Genomic DNA, 21533 nt, shown 5'->3' with positions numbered 1-21533 from the left:
TCTGACCACAAGTATTGTGGTTAATGCAGACATGATTCCTTATTAAAGGTTTCAGTTTGGTGTTTTAACATCTTAACACCTGTTTTGCTGCCAGAAAAAAGGGGAAAACCTATTATCATATTTTAGTACTGGCAAAGGAGGTCCCATGATGAGATGGAAGCTGTCTCATGTTATCTTCCTCATCTGGTATGCAGGTTAGGGGTTCGATTGCGACCCCGACGTCTGCATTTTTTTAGTTTGCATGTTCTCCCCGTGGTGGTATGGATAATTTATCGGGGTCCTCTGGTTTTTCCCTCCACATTTAGAAACATGCATTTAGAATATTTAGCTGCTACAAATTTCGACCTAAGCCACTTTGTTGAGCTATCATTTGTGGCCAGGTCTCTTCTGAAAGATAAGTTAATACAATGGCAGAGCCACGATTTTGAGGTAGGGGGGGGGGGGCAACTCCTCCAGCAATGAAAAATGATAGTTGTTAGTAAGGGCTTGTCCTTGCTTTTTATTCGACGCGTGTGCGGCGATGGCGCAGCCATCGATCGAGGGTCGAATTCGAACCGTGTGTAATCGGCATCGCGCTCGCTGAAGGTGTTTGCCTTCAGGGAAGTTGTGCACTGTATACGCAAGTGCGCACAATTCTGTGAGTCACTTATAACTGCTTTGCCATTACTTATTGCCAATTATGGACTCAAGACTATTGTCCTATCATCTCATAGAGTCCTGGCACATAATAATATGCTACACAGTGGCAGTGGGGGTCGCAAAATGCCGATTTATTACTAATAAACCCCAATTATCCGATCAAATTAGGGATTTCGATCGGATCATTGTGGGGCACGTGCCACCCCCCCCCCCACTGGCTCCGCCAGTGAGTTAATAGCTCAGTGAGCTTTACCCGTTAATGTAAAATATAGTTTAGTTTTATTTGTATATTTTCTTTAGCGATTTGTTCACTTTTTCTGTACTTTGCATTCTTATCGTGTTTTTTGTATTGTTTGTTGTTGTAACGTTCTGACCCGCCCCGACTGGACATCTATAAAAAATAGCTTTGTAGCTCAGAGAATTCCTCTAGTATAAATATTATGATTATATTCTGCCAAGACACTGCAGTGAACAGAGAGAGGAGAGAGCGCTGTAAGGAGATATTAGGAAGGAAACAGCACCAAAAGGGACTAGAAAAATAGTTAAGTCCTGATTCATGTAGAGTTATTTTCACTATTGGTGATGGTGTTGAGGTTAGTGTAATGATTTAAATATTGCTGCTGCACTCTCCATGGTGCTGAAGCCGATCCACGGTGCTGATTCGTCTGGACGTGCACGGTCTCCCGGAGCTGAGCTACGAACCGGGCGACCACCTGGGTGTGTTCCCGTCCAACCGGGACGAGCTGGTGCACGAGCTGCTGGCGCGACTCCAGGACGCATTGCTCGCCACACAGACCGTGCTCCTGCAGGTTTCCCGGGAGCACGACACTCCCTTCGGTGATTGCACCTCTCTGGGTTGAAGGAAGGTTCTCAAGCGGAAGGTGCAGCTTTCCAGGGTGCTGAATCTGATGCAGGCGTGATGGTGTCCACAGTGCTGTAACTTATGGTAGTGTTATGGTGTCGAGGGATCTACAACTAATTATGCTTCTATGTATGCATATGTTGAACTTATTTTGCAGCATACGTAGCCAACCGTGCTAATCGGAGGTGCTTGTTTACCCAGGAAAGCCTCAATGAGTAATGACTCGTTTTTAGGAGGGTCCTGCCAGTTTTTTTGCAGTTGGGGCCAGTAATTGCTTTGTGTATTTCAATCGAGTAATTTTTGGACACGTTCTTTATTGGGCAAATTTGGACCATGGAGCTGGCACTCAATGGCCTACACTAGCAAATTAATGTCACGGGATCTTTAGCGTCCACATTAAAATAAATAATGCTTAATTTTATGGTTAATACATTCACAATATGAATAAATTATGGTTGGCGCTGTATTTTAACCGTGAACCTCTGCAACAAGCAGCGATAGCACTGCGGCTAAGCCATGTCACCACCCCTCCTATGGTAGCATGTGATGTTGTTGACGGAGCTGAAGCTGATAAGCGTGTGTATTCAGGGTATGAAAACTGAACGGAGCTGTTGCTTCCCAGCGTGCTGAAGTTTTAGGAAGTGTGATGGTGTCCACGCTGCCATTTACATTCATTTCCATCAGTTCAAGTGACTGCCATTCACTTTCATTGGGATCATTCAATAATTTTGATAGAGAGCCCTGAACAATAAACCCAACACCAACCCAAAGTTTGACAGGTTGTGATATCGCCAGTTCGCACTTTGTTAGAATCCTCAAATCACACACATCTTTCTTGATGATGTGTGTGTTCCGTGGACCACTTCCCACTGTTTTGTGGACCCTCAGTGGTCTGCAGATTACAGCTTGAGAACCACTGAAATAGAGGGTTATGGAGATCACTTTGTTAGATGTGTAAGTCGCCGTGATGTACTGCAGTCTAGCCAAAAGAATGGCATTCTATCCATTAAACGTAGCTGCCATGGTTCATATATAATAGCAATAGCATCACCAAGTGGCCAAGCGTTGCAAGTACATCCTCGAGCACAGCATGTTCATAATTAATGTAAACAGATGTCTGTGTAAATGTGTATCTTTTTATGCTCTTTGGTTCTTTCGGTAAAGTCACGTAGGTATGAAATAAAATAAATCATGACGTTTCGGGCGCAACACAAGCGTTCGTCATCAGGTGGGAAAGCATGGTCTACTGATGAGGCAGCAGACCATGCTTTCCCACCTGATATCTGTATGAAACTGTGTATGTTTGACAACTACGATCCCATTAACCTGAATTAGATCCTTAGCCATGAAAAGCATAGGCTGCCAGAGATGTGTGGTATATTAACATGTCTCGCGACTCCTCTAATGTGACAAAGCCTTAAATGAGTGCTTGCTGCTGTATCATTTACTCATTTGGGCAGCCAGGTTGGCCACGTAAGGAATGTGGTTTTGCTGGGGAAGATGTCCTCATTCCTGCGTGTGTGGTGCAGGCACGGTGAGCGAGTGGCAGGCTGAGGGGCGGCTGCCCCCTTGCTCGCTGGCGCAGGCTTTCTCGCACTTCCTGGACATCACGACGCCCCCGTCTCCACAGCTGCTGCTCCACTTCGCGGGGCTAACCGACGACGAGGAAGAGCGCAAGCGCCTGCACTTCCTTGCCAAGGTGAGGGACACATGGACAGTGTGTTACTGCGAGTCAGGTAAAGGGCCAGTGTTGTATCGAGGGTAAGAGACATGGAGTTAAAGGTAGGATTCAATGTTGTGATTAGATTAGGGTTAGTACCTTACAAATGGCTATGCACTGGGATAGGACTGTATTCATCGGATCATAACACGCACTTTGTGGCTCTGTTTTTTAAAGCAAAAGCTGGGGATGCATCTTATAGTCTGGTAGGTGGGTGTGGGCGACCAGATCGGTGTAACTCTACTGACACCTGCCATGAGTTTGGGGTGCGTCTTGCTTATTTTCTGGAGCGTCGCATAATGCAGAGAATGGAGACATCAAAAAGAGCTGGGTGCCAGGCTGGCGCTTCACTGAGCCGTCACCACTGCGCTGCCCCCAGGGTCAGCAGGCCTACGAGGAGTGGAAGTGGAGGGGCAACCCCTCGGTGCTGGAGGCGCTGTGCGAGTTCCCCGGCGTGCGCGTCCCCGCCTCGCTGCTCGTATCTCAGCTACCGCTGCTGCAGCCGCGCTACTACTCCATCAGCTCGTCCCCACGCACGCAGCCCGGACAGATCCACGCACCATCGCTGTGGTCTCCTATCGCACGGACGGTGAGACGCGTGCCCATCGCGGAACCAATGCAACTTTTATTTTTTCTTCATGGTTACTCAGGAAAGGCCTAAAGGCTCAAACACCTAGCGGTCTGCAACAATAGCACTATTAAAGTTGTAATTGATAAAAAGTTAACATCTTTATAGAATTGAGCAAATTATTATCAGAACTTGGGAAAATAAAAGATTTAATGTAATTCTAAAGTCAATACAGTGTGAGGGAAGAAGCAGATAAGTGTTATGACCTGCAGTGTGGTTGTTGAGTACCGTCTGTAGACAAAGTTCTGAACACGAGTGGAGGAACGAATGTATCAAGTTCACAGGAACGGAAACAAGCAGCGATAGTGACTGACTGGCAGTGTAGTGTGCAACTGGAGTAAATCCGTGAGTGCTGGATTATCAGTCAATCTGACTGCTTTACGTTGAAGTCAGTGAGGTAGAAACCGAATAAGCCACCCTAGATATGACCCAGGCAGGTAGCGGTTGATATTGTTGTTCAACAGGTCGTGGTGTAACATGTGCGCCCTCTCCTTGTCCCATGACCCCGTGACCCCTGTGACCCCATGTGCAGGGGAAAATGGACCCCTGCATCACGGCGTCTGCTCGTCCTGGTTCAGCCACATTGAGCCCGGGCACAGTGTGCCCTGCTTCGTGCGCCCGTGAGCTCCGAACCCAGATCCGCGAACCTAGTGATACCAGAAGTGCAACCCCAGATACATGAACCCAAATGCGTGACCCCAGATAAATTGAACCCAAACCCGTGAATCCTTTGGTTTTGACTTTTTTTTTTATTCAATGCAATTTTGACATCCATTAAAAATTCTAAACATCACTCATTGTTATTTGTTGTAATTGACATTGTATTTGGTGTCCTGATCATGGTGGTGGCTTTGGTGGTGGCAGGGCCCGGGTTCCGCCTGCCCTCTGACCCCAGCCTGCCCTGCATCCTGATTGGTCCGGCACGGGCATCGCTCCATTCCGTGGGTTCTGGCAGGACCGGCTGCACGACATCGAGCACCGAGGTGCAGTCACAGTCACACGCAACCACAACTACAGTTCAACCACAACTACGGTCCAACCACAACCACAATGCAACCACAAATACGGTTCAACTACAACCACAACTTTGGTTCAAACACAACTCAACAACAACTATGGTTTAACCACAACTAAACCACGTCTATGGCTCAACCACAATTCAACCACAACTACGGCAAAGCCACAACCCAACCACTACTCAACCATAACTATGGTTTAACCACAAACACAACCCAACCACAACTAGGGTTCAACAACAACTCAACTACACTTCAACCACTACTCAACCACAACTTTGGTACAACCACTACTCAACCGTAACTACAGTTCAACCACAACCACAACTCAACCACTACTCAAACACAACCATAGCCTAACCACAATTCAACCACTACTCAATCACAGCCTCATTCACAACTCATCCACGACCACATGTGTCTCCATACAAACACTTACTCAATAGTACTATGTCTTGCATGAAAACCCACATGTTTCTCTGCAATGTGCTGCTCAATATGTAGTTTTAAGGATGTCCCGATAATGTCGATTTCAACAACCACAAATTAATACCAGCTCAACCACCTCTACAACACAACCACCATTCAACAACAACAAAAACCATAACCACCACACAACATTAACTCATGCTTTGCTCAACCACCATGCCACTTCAGCCACCAGTAATCCACACACAGGTGTGTGTGAGATGCACAGGGAGTAGTGGTACAGTGATTAGCGCACTGCACTGTGAAACCATCGACCCACGTTTGATTCCTGCTCATGGCCAACATCAGTGGCGATTATATGAACTGACACGGAGTCTCCATTACGTCGACTCAGTCTTAAATGAGCACCTGGTACAGTGTGTAAACATCAGCATTGGGGAGATAATGGCAGCCTTGTGTGGTACTGGCCAGATCATCCTCTCGTGTGCTGTGTTGGCCTTCATAGCTGCTCGGTTACCGCAATTGCCCCAACAGTCTCTTGAGGCTACATGGTAATCTTTGTCTGTGCTGCAGGTGTGCATCCGTGTGGGATGATGCTGCTGTTTGGTTGCCGGAGAGGGACGTGGATCATATCTACCGTGACGAGACGGAGCTCGCACGCAGCAAGGGCGTCTTCTCCGAGGTGCACACGGCGTACTCACGCGAGCCCAGCACCCCCAAGGTGAGCACAGTCACCATTACCACCATCACCAGCATCACTACCATCACTCACGTGAGTCCAGCACGCTCAAGGTGAGTTACACCATCATCACCACCGTCATTACCATCATCATCACTCATCTGCCTTAGATGAGGTCAAGCGTGTCTCATGTCTGATGTTCGGGCTGCATCTGTGGCCCCCACACTGCCCCATCCCAGATGTACGTGCAGGACCTCCTGCGCGAGCGCTTGGCTGCCCAGGTGTTCTCGGTGCTGCAGGAGAGGGGTGGGCACCTGTACGTGTGCGGCGACGTCACCATGGCGGGCGACGTCCTCAAGACGGTGCAGCAGGTGCTGAGCCGGCACGGAGACATCTCGCTCGAGAAGGCCGGGCAGATCGTGAGCCGCCTGCGGGTACGTGAGCGCCAGCGGCTTGAGCGGCAAGGCACGGGGACACACGTTGGGGAGGGGGCGGGGGTGCATGGGATGTGTGAACACAGGGCAGCATGGTGGCGCAGAGGTGTCTCTCACCAAAACACCAAAAAGTGCTTGGGTTTGATCTCTGACTTGGGTACCTTTCTATGTGAAGTTTGTATGTTCTCCCCTTGTTCTGTATGGGTTTCCTCCATGTTCCCTGGTTTCCTTCCCTATCAAAACACAACGACACAATGCAAATGGTATTGGCCCAAACATCCCAATGATGATACATTTCCAGAAAATTACTCAATTTTGATACATTTTAACACGTAGGCTTTCGTGACCAATACACTTATTTTAGGTTAGATCATTTAAAGGTAAATGTGTTGAAAAACCGACCTCTGTCCGACCAAGCCAATTAGTAAGGTGTATGACATAAACAAAACCTGCCAATGTATCACTACTTCAGCACACTGGTGTGTTAGAGAGCAAACCCACAACATTTACAATTTGAATAGATCTTTCACTCGTGATTGCAACCATCATCAGGAAGACATCTAATACACAAAGTGTCACGTTCTGTTCACATGACAAACCTTACTAATTGGCTGTGTTGGGTGGAGGTGGGTTTTCGACACATTTCCAAGTACGCAATCTGATCCAAAAAACGTTATCGTGAATAATGTTAGTCGCGAAAGCCTACGTGTAAAAGTTACTCGATTCGGGTTATATATAGCAACATTGTACCTTCTGTAAAAGGCTTGGCAGGACCCTCCTGAAAAAAGAGTTGAGATGCAATGAAGCTTTCCTATGCAAACACACACATAATAATGAAGTTAATGTATATGCAGAAAGTGTAAATGTTTGTGGTGTCTATTTTTTATCTGTATTTATCCATGACAAACCCATCCAAATAGGGTCCTAGCAAGATGGCAGCAGTATAGTATGGCTTACCAATGTAGCTTGCCACCGGAGATCATAAATGTGGCTTACCAATTAATGTTGTCAGTGGAATTCATCAATGCAGCATATCATCAGAGCTTCCCGATGTATAATAACAAAGCTTACTACTGGAGCTCGCCAAGGTAGCTTGCTACTAGAGTTCCCCTGTGGCTTATTAATGCATCTTAGAAGAGGAGTTCACCAGTGTGGATTATTAATGCATCTTAAACATGGCGGGGCTCGCTAGCGGACTTCACTGACCGGCGTCGCGTGCTGCTCATCCCTCTTGCCACAGGACGAAGGCCGCTACCACGAGGACATCTTCGGCGTGACCCTGCGCACGTTCGAAGTGACCACACGTCTGCGATCAGCGTCTATCGCGCAGAGTGACAAGGAGCACGAGGAGTGAGTGCCGTGCAAAATAAAACAAGAAAAATAATGCATATTCATAAATTGTGTAATGCTTTCCAACATGAGATTGTCTTCAGAAGTATTTAATCAACAGTACAGAAACCAAGACGAATTTCACCAAGGAGATAAAGAAGTGATTCTTAACCTGGGGTGCACGCACCCCCTGGGAGTGGCGAGATGCCCTTTTTGGGGGTGCGAGACATGCCAGATTATTTTTTAAGGTAAATCATCGATAACAAATTAAGCACAGGCACATTAGTACACCTACTTTGTTTCATCAAAGACTATGTATTTATTAACATGTTTTTTACGATTGAGAATCCAAAGGGGTGCAGGCTGCAGTAAAGGTTAAGAACAACTGAGATAGAGCTATGAAATCAGTTCACCTGAAGCTGCTAGATGGATTGTTACATCGCCGGGTTGTGAGATGTGGCAGCAACTTGGGGAGGCTTTCATCCACAAGTGGACTGACCATGGCTGATGATGATGATGGAAGTTGAAGAGTAGCTGGAAGGAAAAACGTGTTTGCACATTTTCATGTAGTCCTTTTGGCTTGGGTTTGCATCTCCCCCGTTGGCCAAAATGGCCAGTTTTCAATATGGTAGGTACCTCAGAGCAACACACATTTATACTGAAGTGTATTCATATTGAATTGGCATAATGTAAAATGGACATTTTAAATATATCCAGGTTGTCTGCAGGATTAGACTGGGCCACCAGACAACTGGGAATTTGCCCCTAGCCAGCTAGTTCTGAAGTTCAGCTGCAACTAAAGTTTGCGCAACCTTGGGATAGAGCACTCCTGTTCAGGGGCAAACTCACCATCCACGTAACCCGCAATATTGCCTCAAATTGCTGGATTATATTAATGAGTTTTCCTTTGTTGTAAATGGTTCTGCATCATTTGCAGTCTGCCTTCCATATTCAGCTGCAGCCTTGCAGCCTATGCTTTAAGGCTGGACACTGGGTGAAGTACGAGAGTGAAAGCTCGATGCCTTCGATAGTCATTGAATCCGAAATACGCTGAGGATACGTAGCAAAGACAGCTATTAAAGGCACCATCAGTGAAAGAACTGACTGACCACACATCCCCAAAATTATCGTAAGGACGCGCAGGTTCATTTGGTTCGGCCATGAGCAATGTATAAATTGTGACGAGCTGCTAGATCACTCACGGGAGTGGGTGCTCTCTGTCAGCGATCAATGACCAAAGACCTTCAGAAGCTGGTATCACATTGGAAGAGGCTAAATTAATGACGACTGAATGGGGGCAATTTTGATCAAGCTAACTTTGCTTCATTGCAGGCAGGTGCAGCGTGAAAACAACCTTGCTGATGCAAATTCCAAAAACCTAATTAACGATCGGAGGGGCTAATGCCGCTTTGTGTCTCACAGGGTTTTCTCGTAAACACGAATCTTCGCCTGTGAACATCACCTGTGGGAGCTGGAGCAGGGCAGAGGAAGCTGCTGTTATCACAAACATCTCACTCACTACCTAACCCGGGGACATTCCAAACTTCAGTCTTCACATCCCATTGCCACAGTCCAGGTTTTCATGTTTACTCATTGTTAGAACATGTGCAGGTGCCCCGATTATTGGAATGTGACGCCAGCACGTGATGATAATGCACCAGTGCTGGGCTCCTACCAGGGCAGTTCTACTAGGAAGCTGGTGGGCTGTGTGCTCTGATCTTCTAGAGAAAGATGATGAAGCTACTGCCAGCGCATTCCATTTTCTCACTGTGTCTCTATGTAAGTCAATGGGTCTCTTTGTGTGTCTCTGGGTTTACGTGTTAGTTTATGTGAGTCCATAGCATTTAGCCATCACATTCCTTTACTCAATCCACCTGCACGCGTGGACTTTTATTTTGTCTCGACGAACTGAAGCAACTAAATTATTTTCATTGTAAAGCACACAGCCTATACACCTGCACAGCTAGAAGCCTCTACCACTTTGCATTCGTGCCGGGTTGCAGTGATACGAATAAAGAGTTAATTCTATCTCATTTCTAAATTACATGCCTTCTTTATGTGTGAACAATTTAGTAAGTCTTGCAGAACATCAACCTTCAAGTATGTGTGGATGTATTTGGGGAGCGGTGGTGTGTAGTGGTTAGCGCACTACACTCTGAACCTGGTGACCTGAGTTTTATTCTCAGCCATGGCTGCCCTAAGTTGTTAAAATTAGTAACTGGTGCAGTGTATAAACAGGACTGGGGAAACAAAGGCGGCCAGGCAAGGTGTGGCCACACCATCCCCTTGTTCACACTGGCCTTAATACGTGCTCGTTAACAGCACTTGCCCCAACAGTCTAGTATATGTTATAGGGGGATCTTTATCTTTGTAGGTGTGTGTTATTTGTCATAATTATTGTACAAAGTCCAGCTCCTACTGGCACAGGTGAGGCCCAATATAACATTAATTAATCAAAGCAGTATGTACTTACTCACTGCCTTGGTACTTTCGTTGTTACAAAAGAAAACCTGTCACCCTGGTCTGCAGTAAATTCTTGATTTTTCATCGAACAAATTGGGCTAATCTCACGTTGGTAACGGTGTTTGTTGTTTTTGCATTTTTGTCTTTTTATAAAAAATACAGGAATAGTTTCATTGCATTGTGAACATTTGGCACAATGTCGCATTTTAAAATGTAACGTTGGGGCTTTCATTGTAAATGGATATATAGCAGAACTTCAAAAAATCAGCGTGACAATAATCTGCACCCCTGCTACCGTGACCACTCCTATAATCTGTCGGGGCGGAGATTCTAAAATCCAAATCCACTCACATGAGCCCGAACCCACGAGTTTGTCTCCAATTTATACCTACAGCCTGTCAACAAACTCTCAATAAACTTTACAGTGTCCATCCAACACATTTTGAGGATGTCTATATTCCGTTCGCCAGATGACACGCGACATCACCGCATTTACTGAAGTTCTACTGTAAATCCAAAATAACTTTTAAGGAGTTTGCCAAAGTTTCTGTCACAGTATATTTTTGTGTCGGTCGTAGTGCAACATTTAAGCGTCAAATATATTCGTAGGCCTCCGAGTTGACCAAATTCAGGTCTCGGGATTTGTGCTGCTTTGCAAATGTTACAAAATTATATCTGTGCATGGCATCTGTGTGTTCGTTTATGCAACCATTTGTTATTTGTTACAAGTGCTTTATTAAATGAAGATATACTCCAAAACAATTGAGCGTTATTTAATTTGTGATCTAACAGTGCACTGCACTATGAACCTGTACTCCTGAGTTGAATTCCCAGCCAGGGCTATGCCATCTGTAACAAAACGGTCCTGGGCACCCCCTTTCACCAACCTGCAATGACATCGTGAAGTATGGTAAAATGACCTACAATGACATGGGAACCCTTTAGCCAAACTTTATTTCCGTTAAAAAGGCACCTTATAACCAAGGCCCTGTACATAAAATAATATTTTAACATTTTTAATACCATTTCATAAAAATGTAAATTAGATTGAGCTTCAACCATACATTGAGTACAATCAGTTTAGTTTTCATCTGCGAAAGCCAGTTTGTAGAGGTATATTTAACGGGTTTTTTTAAAACAGCGGTCAGGCAGTCCCTTATCAGACAAGGGAATTCGACAGGGTAGGAGCCATAAAACATGCACAGGACCCAGTAGCTTCGTGTCACACTCTAGGGATGTTTGGCAATTCTTAATGGAGCAGTCGAAAGGGGCAGTAGGGAGAAATAATATTTTCAGATAGCAGGTTTCCTGGTCATGTCGGACTTTATGGGTCAGGAGACCGACTTTGAAGATAAAATGCCATCGTACTGGCAGCCAGTGCAGTCCACGGTGCACAGGGGATATGTGACTATTCCTAGACGTTACCAGTCAATAAACTGGCTGCTTCATTCTGCACCGGCTGCAGACGATGGACATAAACCCATAGTAGCCCTAGGTATAGTGAGTTGCAGTCATAAAAGTGAGTGGTCACGTAGACATAAACCAAGGTGGGAACATCAGCAGAGGTAACCAAGTGTTCTAATCTGGGTGATATTCCTCAGATGGAAGAAAGGAATTGCCAACGGCTCACATGTAAGATGTCGACTTCGTTCACAGAGTACGTAGCCAACCGTGCAAATCAGAGGTGCGAACATTTGTGATTTAAAAGTAAAAGCCATTGTTAAAAATAACAACAGGATTCCATGTTCGGTTTGATGTGGTCAGCTTCGCCACCAACCTTGCGATCACAGAATACATTGCTGGAATAGCTGAATCCAAAATTTAGCCAGCATTGTCATCCAGCCAGGTCTCAGTGATGCATACAAGATACAATGTCGCAAGCCGATCTGTTCAAGTTCATTTATTTGGTACTAGCGGTTAGTACCCGGCGTTGCCCGGGCGAAAAAGGCAGACACATGTAGTTACACACGCAAATCCATTGATACACACACATAGAGTTACACGCACAAATGGACTCACACATACATACATAGACTGAACAACAACAACCGCCATTCGCCACTAAGTGGTGGTGACGTCACAACAACGCTTGTGCCAGGCTATGTGCACCTTGAGGCCACGTGAAGTGTCGAACGCCCGCTGGCAAGAGGTCACGGGGCAAACCCAGATGGCACAGGTCGACTGACTGAGACGACTGGCTGATGCACCACCTGTGGCCCCTACTGTGGCAACTTTCTGTGCTTTAGCCACCCGGCGCTCCGCTCGTTGTTGAGCGTCGCTCCTCCGCCCTCCGTTGTTGTTGGAGGGTGACTGCCTCCAACTGGCCAGTAGCGTCCTTCAGGAGCCTCCTCCACAGTGGCCGATCTTGACACGGCTGGTACCAGTCATCCGCAAGTGGACTCAGCTCCAAGTCCTCCTGTAGCACATCACTCCATGTCTTCTCCAGCCCGTGCCGCGCCCGTTTAGCCCCCTCGATCCGGCGGAACAAAAGCTGTTTAGGCATGCGGTGGCTGGCCATGCGGGCTACATGACTCAGGCAACGCAGCCTTGCCTGCCGGAGGTCACCGATGGGACTTTGTCCACATCTTTCAAGGATTTGTGAGCTCCTCACACAATGCAGCCTGGTTAAACCCAGGATGGATCGTAGGCAGGCCAGCCTAAATGTTTCTAACCGGCGAAGATGTTCCATTAGGGGGGTCCAAGTTTCGCAAGCGTAGAGAAGGGAGGGAATGACCGTGGCCGAGAAGACCTGAAGCTTCGTACGGAGTGATAGACCAGGTAGCTTCCACACAGCGTTACGCAGCCAATGAAAAGATACTGCAGCTCGACTGATTCGGAGTGAGACCTCTGCTGTTAAACCGGAGCCGGTCATTAGCACACTGCCCAGGGAAACTCTCCACTGTCTCCACAACTGCCCATCACCAATTGGGAGTTGTGGGGGTGGAGTGTCCGATGGTACAAAATAGCCAGGCAGGTGCTTAGCTTTGGTTGGGCTGATGGTAAGGCCCCACCTGTTGGTGGCAAGCTCCAGGTTCAGCAGCAGCACCTCGAACTCCTCCTCCGAGTGAGCAGCCATTAGCAGATCATCGGCATACATAACGTGGTTGAGCAATAGGGAGCCATCCCTTGACCGCACCCGGGCATCGATCAGCCTCCCATTGTATCTGTAGCAGATGGGAATTCTTCCGGTACAGGCATTGAAGGCTCGACGAACTACGTGGTCCAATGTGGGAGCCAGAGGACATCCCTGTTGCACCCAAGGTGTAAAGGGAATGGCTCTGACTCACGGCCACGTAGTTAAGACGCGGGGCCGCTCACCATCATGAAGGTCCTTAAGGATGGTGATGAGTGGGTTCGGGACTCGGAAAGCACGAAGAGCAACCCAGAGGCCAGGCCTACTGATGGTATCATAGGCCTTGAGCAGGTCAATAAAGCACACGCATGGACTAAGATGCACACATGGACCTACAGACACGCAAAGAAATGGAGTTACACTGACTAACATGGAGGCATGCACACACAGCGACTAACACACACGCACATGGACTGAGACACACACACACACATATGGACTGACACACACAAACACATGACTTACAGACGCACACATGGAGTTACACACACATATCGACGTACACACATACAGCGACACACACACATACATAGAGTGACACACACATTGCCGTACACACACATACACATGTGGACTGTCACACAGACATCCACTTGAGATATACACACATGGAGTTGCACACACATATATGGACGTACACACATACAGCGACTCACACACACACACACACCGACTCGCACACAGCAATACGTGGACTAAAACACACATTGACGTAAACACACATATGTACTTACACACACACACATATGGACTAAGACACACACATGAACTTACACATACATAGACTGACACACACATAGCCCTACACACACATACACATATGGACTGTGACACACAGATATCTACTTTAGATACACAGACATGGATTAACACACATATGGACTCACACACAGACGCATTGACTTACACACACACATCGAGTGACACACACATGTATAGACTTACACACACATGTGGACTAACACACACACATATGGACTGACATACACATCGACGTACACGCACACAGATCGACTGACACACACACATGGACTAACACACACACATAAACACTTTGACGTTGTCCGTTCGAAAAAGACACCCACATGGAGTTAAAGACACGCATGGCTCTACACGCACACACACATGGACTCAAAGACACACACATGGACTCACACACACACATCAACGGGCACAGCAATCCCCGATGATGGCACAGCTATCAGTATCGCAGTACTACGTATGAGTAAATAGCGTGACGTGAGCGATGGAAACAATAGAAATGCATTGAAGAAATAAGCAGAAATCACAGACTGGCAGTAGACCGTGGCAGCGTTATAAAAGCGCAGCAAAAAAGGGGAAATTGAGCAACCCAAAAATCCAAAAAGAGTTTTGTGTACACAAACATAATTATTGTAACATGTCAACTTGTTTCATAATGGTAAACAATGAACCTGAGTTGTTATCTTCACACAAACATAATTATTGTAACATCTGTGAACTTGTTTCATAATGGTAAGCAATGAAGCATATTTTTTATCAGCACACAAACATTATTATTGTAATGTTTGTCAACTAATGTGTTTAACAATAGTAAACAATGGACTTGAGTTGTTAGCGTAAGAAGCAAGGAACTTTGTACTTACCATAGGCGTGTTGAGGCCTTGTGCCATGCGTAGCCCCAGTCCTGAATCCGCTGTGCATGCAACCGCTCGTTCGCCATCTGGCAAGATCTCGAGTTCAACCTCGCTGCTTCCCGTGCCTCTGCCAATTTAGAAATTTTAAATTTGATGTGATCAGCCAATTTCGACTTAGCACGGGGTTCGGAAATCCCCAACTGGGCATCCACGGGCGGATCAGCGTCCTGGCCATACATAAGAAAGAAGGGAGAAAACCCCATTGCCGCGTGGGGAGCCATCCTGTAAGCGGCGAGGACACCTGGAATCTGTAAGTCCCAATCCACTTGAGCTTCGCATACCTGATGGCACAACATGGACGTAATCGTCCTGTGGAGCCTCTCCACCATCCCATCAGTCTGTGGGTGGTATGGGGAGGTACGCACCTTTTTAGTGCCCGAAAATATTTTCCCCTGGTCGGTCAGCAACCGCTCCGGTGCACCTTAGTCCAAGACATAACCCTGGACAAAGGCCTCGGCAACGGCCGCTGCCAACTGGTTGGCAAGTGGCCAAGCCATGAGCCATCGAGTGAAATATTTCACGCCAACCAGCAGGTACTTGTTACCTCTAGGTGTCACCGGGAAGGGCCCCAAAATATCAAGCGCAACAAGTTCATTGATGCGCGAGACCTGAATAGATTGCAATGGTGGGTTAGCCGCAATGGGAGGCGGTTTCCGTTGGGCGCACTGCACACACCCTTTGAGAATGGTGGACACATCCTTCGCCATACCCGGCCAATAGTAATCACACTGGAGCAGAGCAAGGGTTTTGTGAAATCCCAAATGTAACAGTCGTTCATGAGCGGCTAGAACAACCCTACCCCGCACAGCAGATGGCACAACAAGCCTATGACATAGGGACGCACCGTCCCAATTCATAAGGAGGCCCTGTTTCACTACCCATGAGTCGACGCCAGCTGCACCCTCATTGGAACCATTTGCCTTGCAACGCAGCGCGAGCAGGGACGCGTCGACCATTTGGAGGTGGCCCCACTCAACGAGGGACAATTTGAGCAAAGAATCCGCACCCGTCGGAGAGAAGGGAATCTTGGGTCGCAGTGCATTGGCTGCAGTGGCCAGAGCTGCTGGAGGGACGAGAGTCTGGGGTTTGCAATGTCCCGATCCCAAAAGACACGCACATTCCATACGCGGTGTCAACCGTGACAGGGCATCCGCGTTGGTATGGCGGACACCCTTACGGTAAGTAGCTGTGAATTGATAGTCCTGGAGGACCTCCAACCATCGGGACAACTGGCCCAATGGCTGGGCAACGCGAAGCGCGTATTGAAGCGCCGCGTGGTCTGTACGGACAGTGAAGTGTCAGCCGTAGAGATACGGTCGAAACTGTTGGATGAAAACCACAATAGCCAGTAACTCGCGACGGGTCACGCAGTACCTCTGTTCCGCCGGCGACAAAACACTGCTATCATAGGCGACAACGTGTTACTGGCGTCCGTGTCAAGCAAAAACGGCTCGGTGAAATCAGGGTAACAAGGGCGGAGCACTCACCAAGGCGTCACGAAGGGAGCGAAAAGCGGCTTCCTCCTCCGGCCCCCAGCGAAACTTCCCACCTTTTGCCGTCAAGGCGTGCAGGGGTTTGGCTATGGTGGCAAACTGTTCGACGAAACGCCGGTAATAGGAGGCAAACCCAATAAAACTACGGACCTCGCTGAGGGCGTTGGCCAAGAACTGACACAATGTGTCTTAGCGGGATCAGTGGAGATACCCGAACGGCCGACGATGTGCCCTAAGTACCGTACCGATTCCCGGAGTAAGTGGCACTTTTGTGGCTTAAACTTCAATTTGGCGGATTGCATCCTGAGGAACACTGCCCTCAAACGTTGGAGGTGCTCCTCGAACGTTCTACTAAAGATGATGACGTCATCCAGGGAAATTAAACAGGTATCCCATTGAAGGCCGGACAAAACCAATTCCATTAACCTCTGGAACGTTGTGGGAGCTGAATGGAGTCCCATGGGCAACCGATTGAACTGAAAAAGGCCCACAGGTGTCCGAAACGCGGTCTTGGGTTTCGACACCTCATCAAGGGGTAGTTGCCAGAATCCCGATAGCAGGTCCAATGTGGAAAAATATCGTGCCTCCGCTAAAACATCCAAGGATTCGTCCATCCTGGGGAGCGGATATGCGTCAGCCACAGAGATCTTATTAAGGCGACGGAAATCAATGCAAAACCTCAGGAACCCATCGTGTTTTTTCACAAGCACAATGGGAGCCCCCCATGGACTGGATGAGGGCGAAATGATGTCGGCAGACAGCATGTCATTAACAGCTGATTGCACATGTTCCTTCTCGGCTGGGCTCAGCCGGAAGGGATTTTGCCGAATGGTGGCAGCGTCACCCGTGTCAATGTGGTATCGTAATAGGTCAGTGCAACCAATATCATATTTGTGCTTGCTGAAAAACGTCCGAAAATTCGAGCAACAGGGCGCGTAATGCCGCCAGCTGTGAACTAGACAGGTCACTGGTTCCAGAACACAGTGAATCCAACCACCCCTGATCACCCCCCGATTTAAGATGCGGAGCCGGAGCAGTATCAACCAGCGCTATCAGCGGCTCTCCCACGGGCACCGGTGCTGCATGAGCGAGCACGGTACCCTGTGGAATCACAGCTGCCCGTGACCCCGCATCTAAAACCACAACGAAGGGGTCTCCCCGCACCACCGTCTGAGCCACCGCCAAATCCAAACCCCTGACAGCTGCGTTAGACGCGCCTAACAGTACACCATGCTCCGTCATACCCACCCCAAGAGATTTCCGCAAGCGTAGGGGCACTAACATCTGTGACCCCGGGGGTACGCGTACCGTCTGGGTTACCATCGCCTGCACCGTTGCACAGGCCGTGCATAGATTGCTGGGGAGGACAAAAATGCTATGCATTGGCCCGAGGGGAGCTTGATGCAACCCTGATCAATGAGGATCTTGATCGGCATTTTAGCTAGAAAATCCGTTCTCAATAAACATGGGACCGCAAGAGACGATGAGACCAAGACAGGTCCCGACAATTTAATATCCCCAATGCAAATACCCGCCCGGATCTGACCCACAATACCCAAGGATCCTCCATTCGCCGCATAACATGGAACGCCTACCGGGAGTAAGGGTCGACATTGAACAGGAAGAATATTATAAATAAGGTCGGAAATGATCGTTGCCGACGCCCCCGTGTCAACCAAAACACGAATCTCAACACCCTCGATCGACCCAGTAACCACGGATGAACCGGCCGACGCAGCCACCACCCTATGGGAAGGCTCAGACAATTGGCCTGGTCCGAGCTCCCGTACGAACCCCCCTCCCCACACTGAACCGGCACCCGAATGCCGTGGCCCATCAGGCGTGGCGCAGTGACTCGTGTGCAACATGTGAGTGGGCCGAGCATGTGTGGTGCTGCGACTTGCCGGGGACTGTTGGGACGACTTGGGACCTTGGGCGTCGTCCAGCCGAGGTCCTGTAGCGCGTTGACGTGGAGCCCGGCACCCAGAAGCAATGTGGCCTCGAAGGCCGCAGTTGTAACATGTGACAAGAGCCGTCGCTGATTTCGGTCGCTCCAGCTTGCGTGGCGTTCACAGGGGTGAACGACCTCCAGACCTCCAGTCCCCCGACCGTGCCGTGGCGAAGACCTCCTCCTGTGATAGAGCGCCTTGGGGTTCGCTGGGCACCGAGGCTGAGGCAGAAACTGAGGCTGAGGCGCAGACAATGACAGGCCGTTTTCGTTTAAGAACTTCGTGCGCGTGAATGCTCGTAGCAACTCGCAACGAGCATATATCTACCTCATCTGCCGCGTTAATAGGAACACCCAAGTCCTGTGCCAATGCCAAAATCTGCTTCGTGACCATTGCGTCTTTGCCCTCTTCGTCCATGCGAAGAAAAGCGGCGTCAGCGAGAGCCAGAAGTGCAGTGCGGTAGGCGAGAGGAGTTTCCGTCTCCCCTTTACGGCGAGCATAGAAGTGGTGGCGACAGGCAGACGGCAGTCCGTAGACCCTGGCCATCAGGCGAAGCGCAGCATAAAGTGTGGAGCAGCCAGACCTTGGAGTCGACCTGAAGGTGGCCAGAGCGTCATCATCCAGAGTCGCTGGTAGCGCGCGCAGTGCCTCGGCATCGGTCCACCCCGACATCTCTTGGTGAGCAAGGAACCTCCGTTGAAAGGCTCCCCAGTCGCCTCCCTCAGCTTGAAAAGCCGTCAACGTGGGCAGTCGCTGTTGGAATGCCTGCCCCTCTCCCGGCTGTTGATTTTCCTGCGCAGCGCCGTCGCCCAGGAAAATGACGGCCCCTTCCACGGGTTGTTCATGGCGACATTTGTCGCGTATCGATGACGTGGGAGACGGTGACTGGAACCCCTCCCTCACGTGATGCTCTCGGTCTTCGCCAGTCAATGAACTGGGCGGAACAATGGCGCCAACTTCAGTGTTCGTGGCGGGAGCCTGATTTTGGCGCCAATCCTTGCATTGCGGCGCGATGCTGGTGCGAGCTGGCGCTTGGCGCCAATTCTCTCCACGGGCACCAGCCCCCCCTCCTCCAGATGCAGTAATCTCCGCCAATATGGAGGTAGCGGCGAGCAGCAACTCAGCCAGGCGGGAGTGAGCATCCTGGAGCCCACCCCCCATCTGCAGCGGTGTGTCAGGTGTCCGCGATGGGTGCTGCAGCGTCGGCACCCCCTCTGGTTCCCCGTCCAAGGCCTGCTGACTCGTCTCCTCCTGGTCATCGCCCTGGCCCGGCTCGTGAGTACGAATTGTCTTCCTGGTATCCATCACGTGAAGACAGTTTCACTTCTGACTCCAGTTGTAATGGTGTAAATTATGCAGGAGACGAGTTGACGGAGGCAACACGTATTTATTTATAACACTTTACAGTAACAGTCAGCTATACAGCCTAGGAACACAGCCTACGGCTACGCGTGCCTGACACCGGCTACGCTCTCAGGTCCTCCGGCTATCTAATTCCTAGAGGAGGCTATCTGACCCGACCTAGCCAGGGTACGGGTCCCAACCACTGGCCCATTGGACCCAGCCCTGATAAGGACGTCGGGCCGGGGGTTCCCAGGGTCTCACCACTGAGCCACACAGAGTGCCGGCCCTGATAAGGGCGGCGGGGCTAGGGGTCCCATGGTCCTATCTAGCTTGCTCCGTCTTCCTTCTTCACTGGCTCCAACAACTCCCCGAGTTCTCTCGCGCATAACCCTATATACCCCCCTGCCCCCGAGGGGTGGGGCTATATGCGGACGTCGATGTAGCCACCCCATGCACGGACCGTGATGTAGACACCGGCTACATAATGGCTCGCTACACCCCGGTACGTACCACCTCTACAAGTGTATGATGTGTGAGTCAGCGTATGATGAGTGAGTCAGTGTATGATGTGTGAGTAAGTCAGTGGTAGTGTGAGTGAGTGTATGATGTGTGAGTGAGTCAGTGATTACAGTGGTCTTGTTTTCAATAGACCTAGCATTGCACAAAACCACCGGAGTTGGATAGCCATGAAGGAAGGCCGCGCAACCTGTCTGCACAAAGCAGGACTCTTGGGTCTGGAAACCAGACAGGGAGGACCTCTAGTCTGGTCACATTTACCTCAGGGCTTCTCTGTGTTCCTACCACCTTAATCCGTCCATCCCTCTCCATTTCCCCCCATCATGCACAATTTTCAACCAACTCTTCATTCTATATGCCTTTGAAGATAATTGGGGAAAGTCAAAAGGCGAGAGGTGCATGAGCCTGGTGGGGGAATACTGCCTGAGCGACTTTATATCTTCCAAATACATCAGAGAGTAAAAAACAATAAAATAACTGTGTTGTACAACAGTCTAAGTTCTCCAATCCATATTCTTCATACAGACTTACAGTTCTCCAGCTCAGCCAATGGAAATAAATATCGAGTCGACCACAGAGTCACGCCGATCACTGGTCTGGAAAAGACTGCCACGATAATTTGGAAGCTGCCCAACAACCTCCATCGGCCCACCTGGGCTGACTCCAGAAGCAGCCGCATGAAGTACGGGGACGATGAGGTCAGTACCACAAGCACAACCAGCTCACAATACTCCCAGAGGCGCTGCAGTCTTCAGTGTTGTGTGTTCGGACTCGAATAGCATTATCACACGCACCTTATATAGCCACGGGCCCTGCTCCACGGCTTCTGCTCGTCCTGGCTCAGCCCTGGCTCTGAACTCACCGAGCAAAATATACTGTACATGAACGCAGACACGTGGATACTTTTGTTTAAACTGCAATGTAATTCAGATGTCTATGAAATTGTCTTTGGGTTAGGCCACGATCTGAGTTGTGTTGTAAGACCCTGCACATGGCCAAATAAAAATTTCTTGGAATTATTGCCATCGATTTGAACTAATTGCTAAATTCGGTCGTGAGATTTGTGCCTCAGCTTTCCGGTAAGCTGTAACGATGCTAATTTACACATTAAACGCTTATATACCTGTCAATTTATTTGGCCATGTCGGGTGGTGGAGGATATTTTTTTCGTGAGACAATTGAAAGGCCTAACTAATCAAGAAATAATCTGTCGTGAACCATCG

At 48.8% G+C, this 21533-nt stretch overlaps 1 pseudogene; it reads left to right on the top strand.

The window, feature by feature from the left end:
• The window catches only part of LOC121851973, an 8114-nt pseudogene extending 353 nt beyond the window's left edge, over positions 1-7761 (top strand).
• The last annotated feature ends 13772 nt before the right edge of the window (positions 7762-21533 follow it).

This window comes from Callorhinchus milii, unplaced genomic scaffold, assembly GCF_018977255.1.
Source record: "Callorhinchus milii isolate IMCB2004 unplaced genomic scaffold, IMCB_Cmil_1.0 Scaffold266, whole genome shotgun sequence".
Classification (NCBI taxonomy): domain Eukaryota; kingdom Metazoa; phylum Chordata; class Chondrichthyes; order Chimaeriformes; family Callorhinchidae; genus Callorhinchus; species Callorhinchus milii.
The sequence above is the reverse complement of the archived record's forward strand: the minus strand, read 5'-3'. Positions and strand labels throughout refer to the sequence as shown.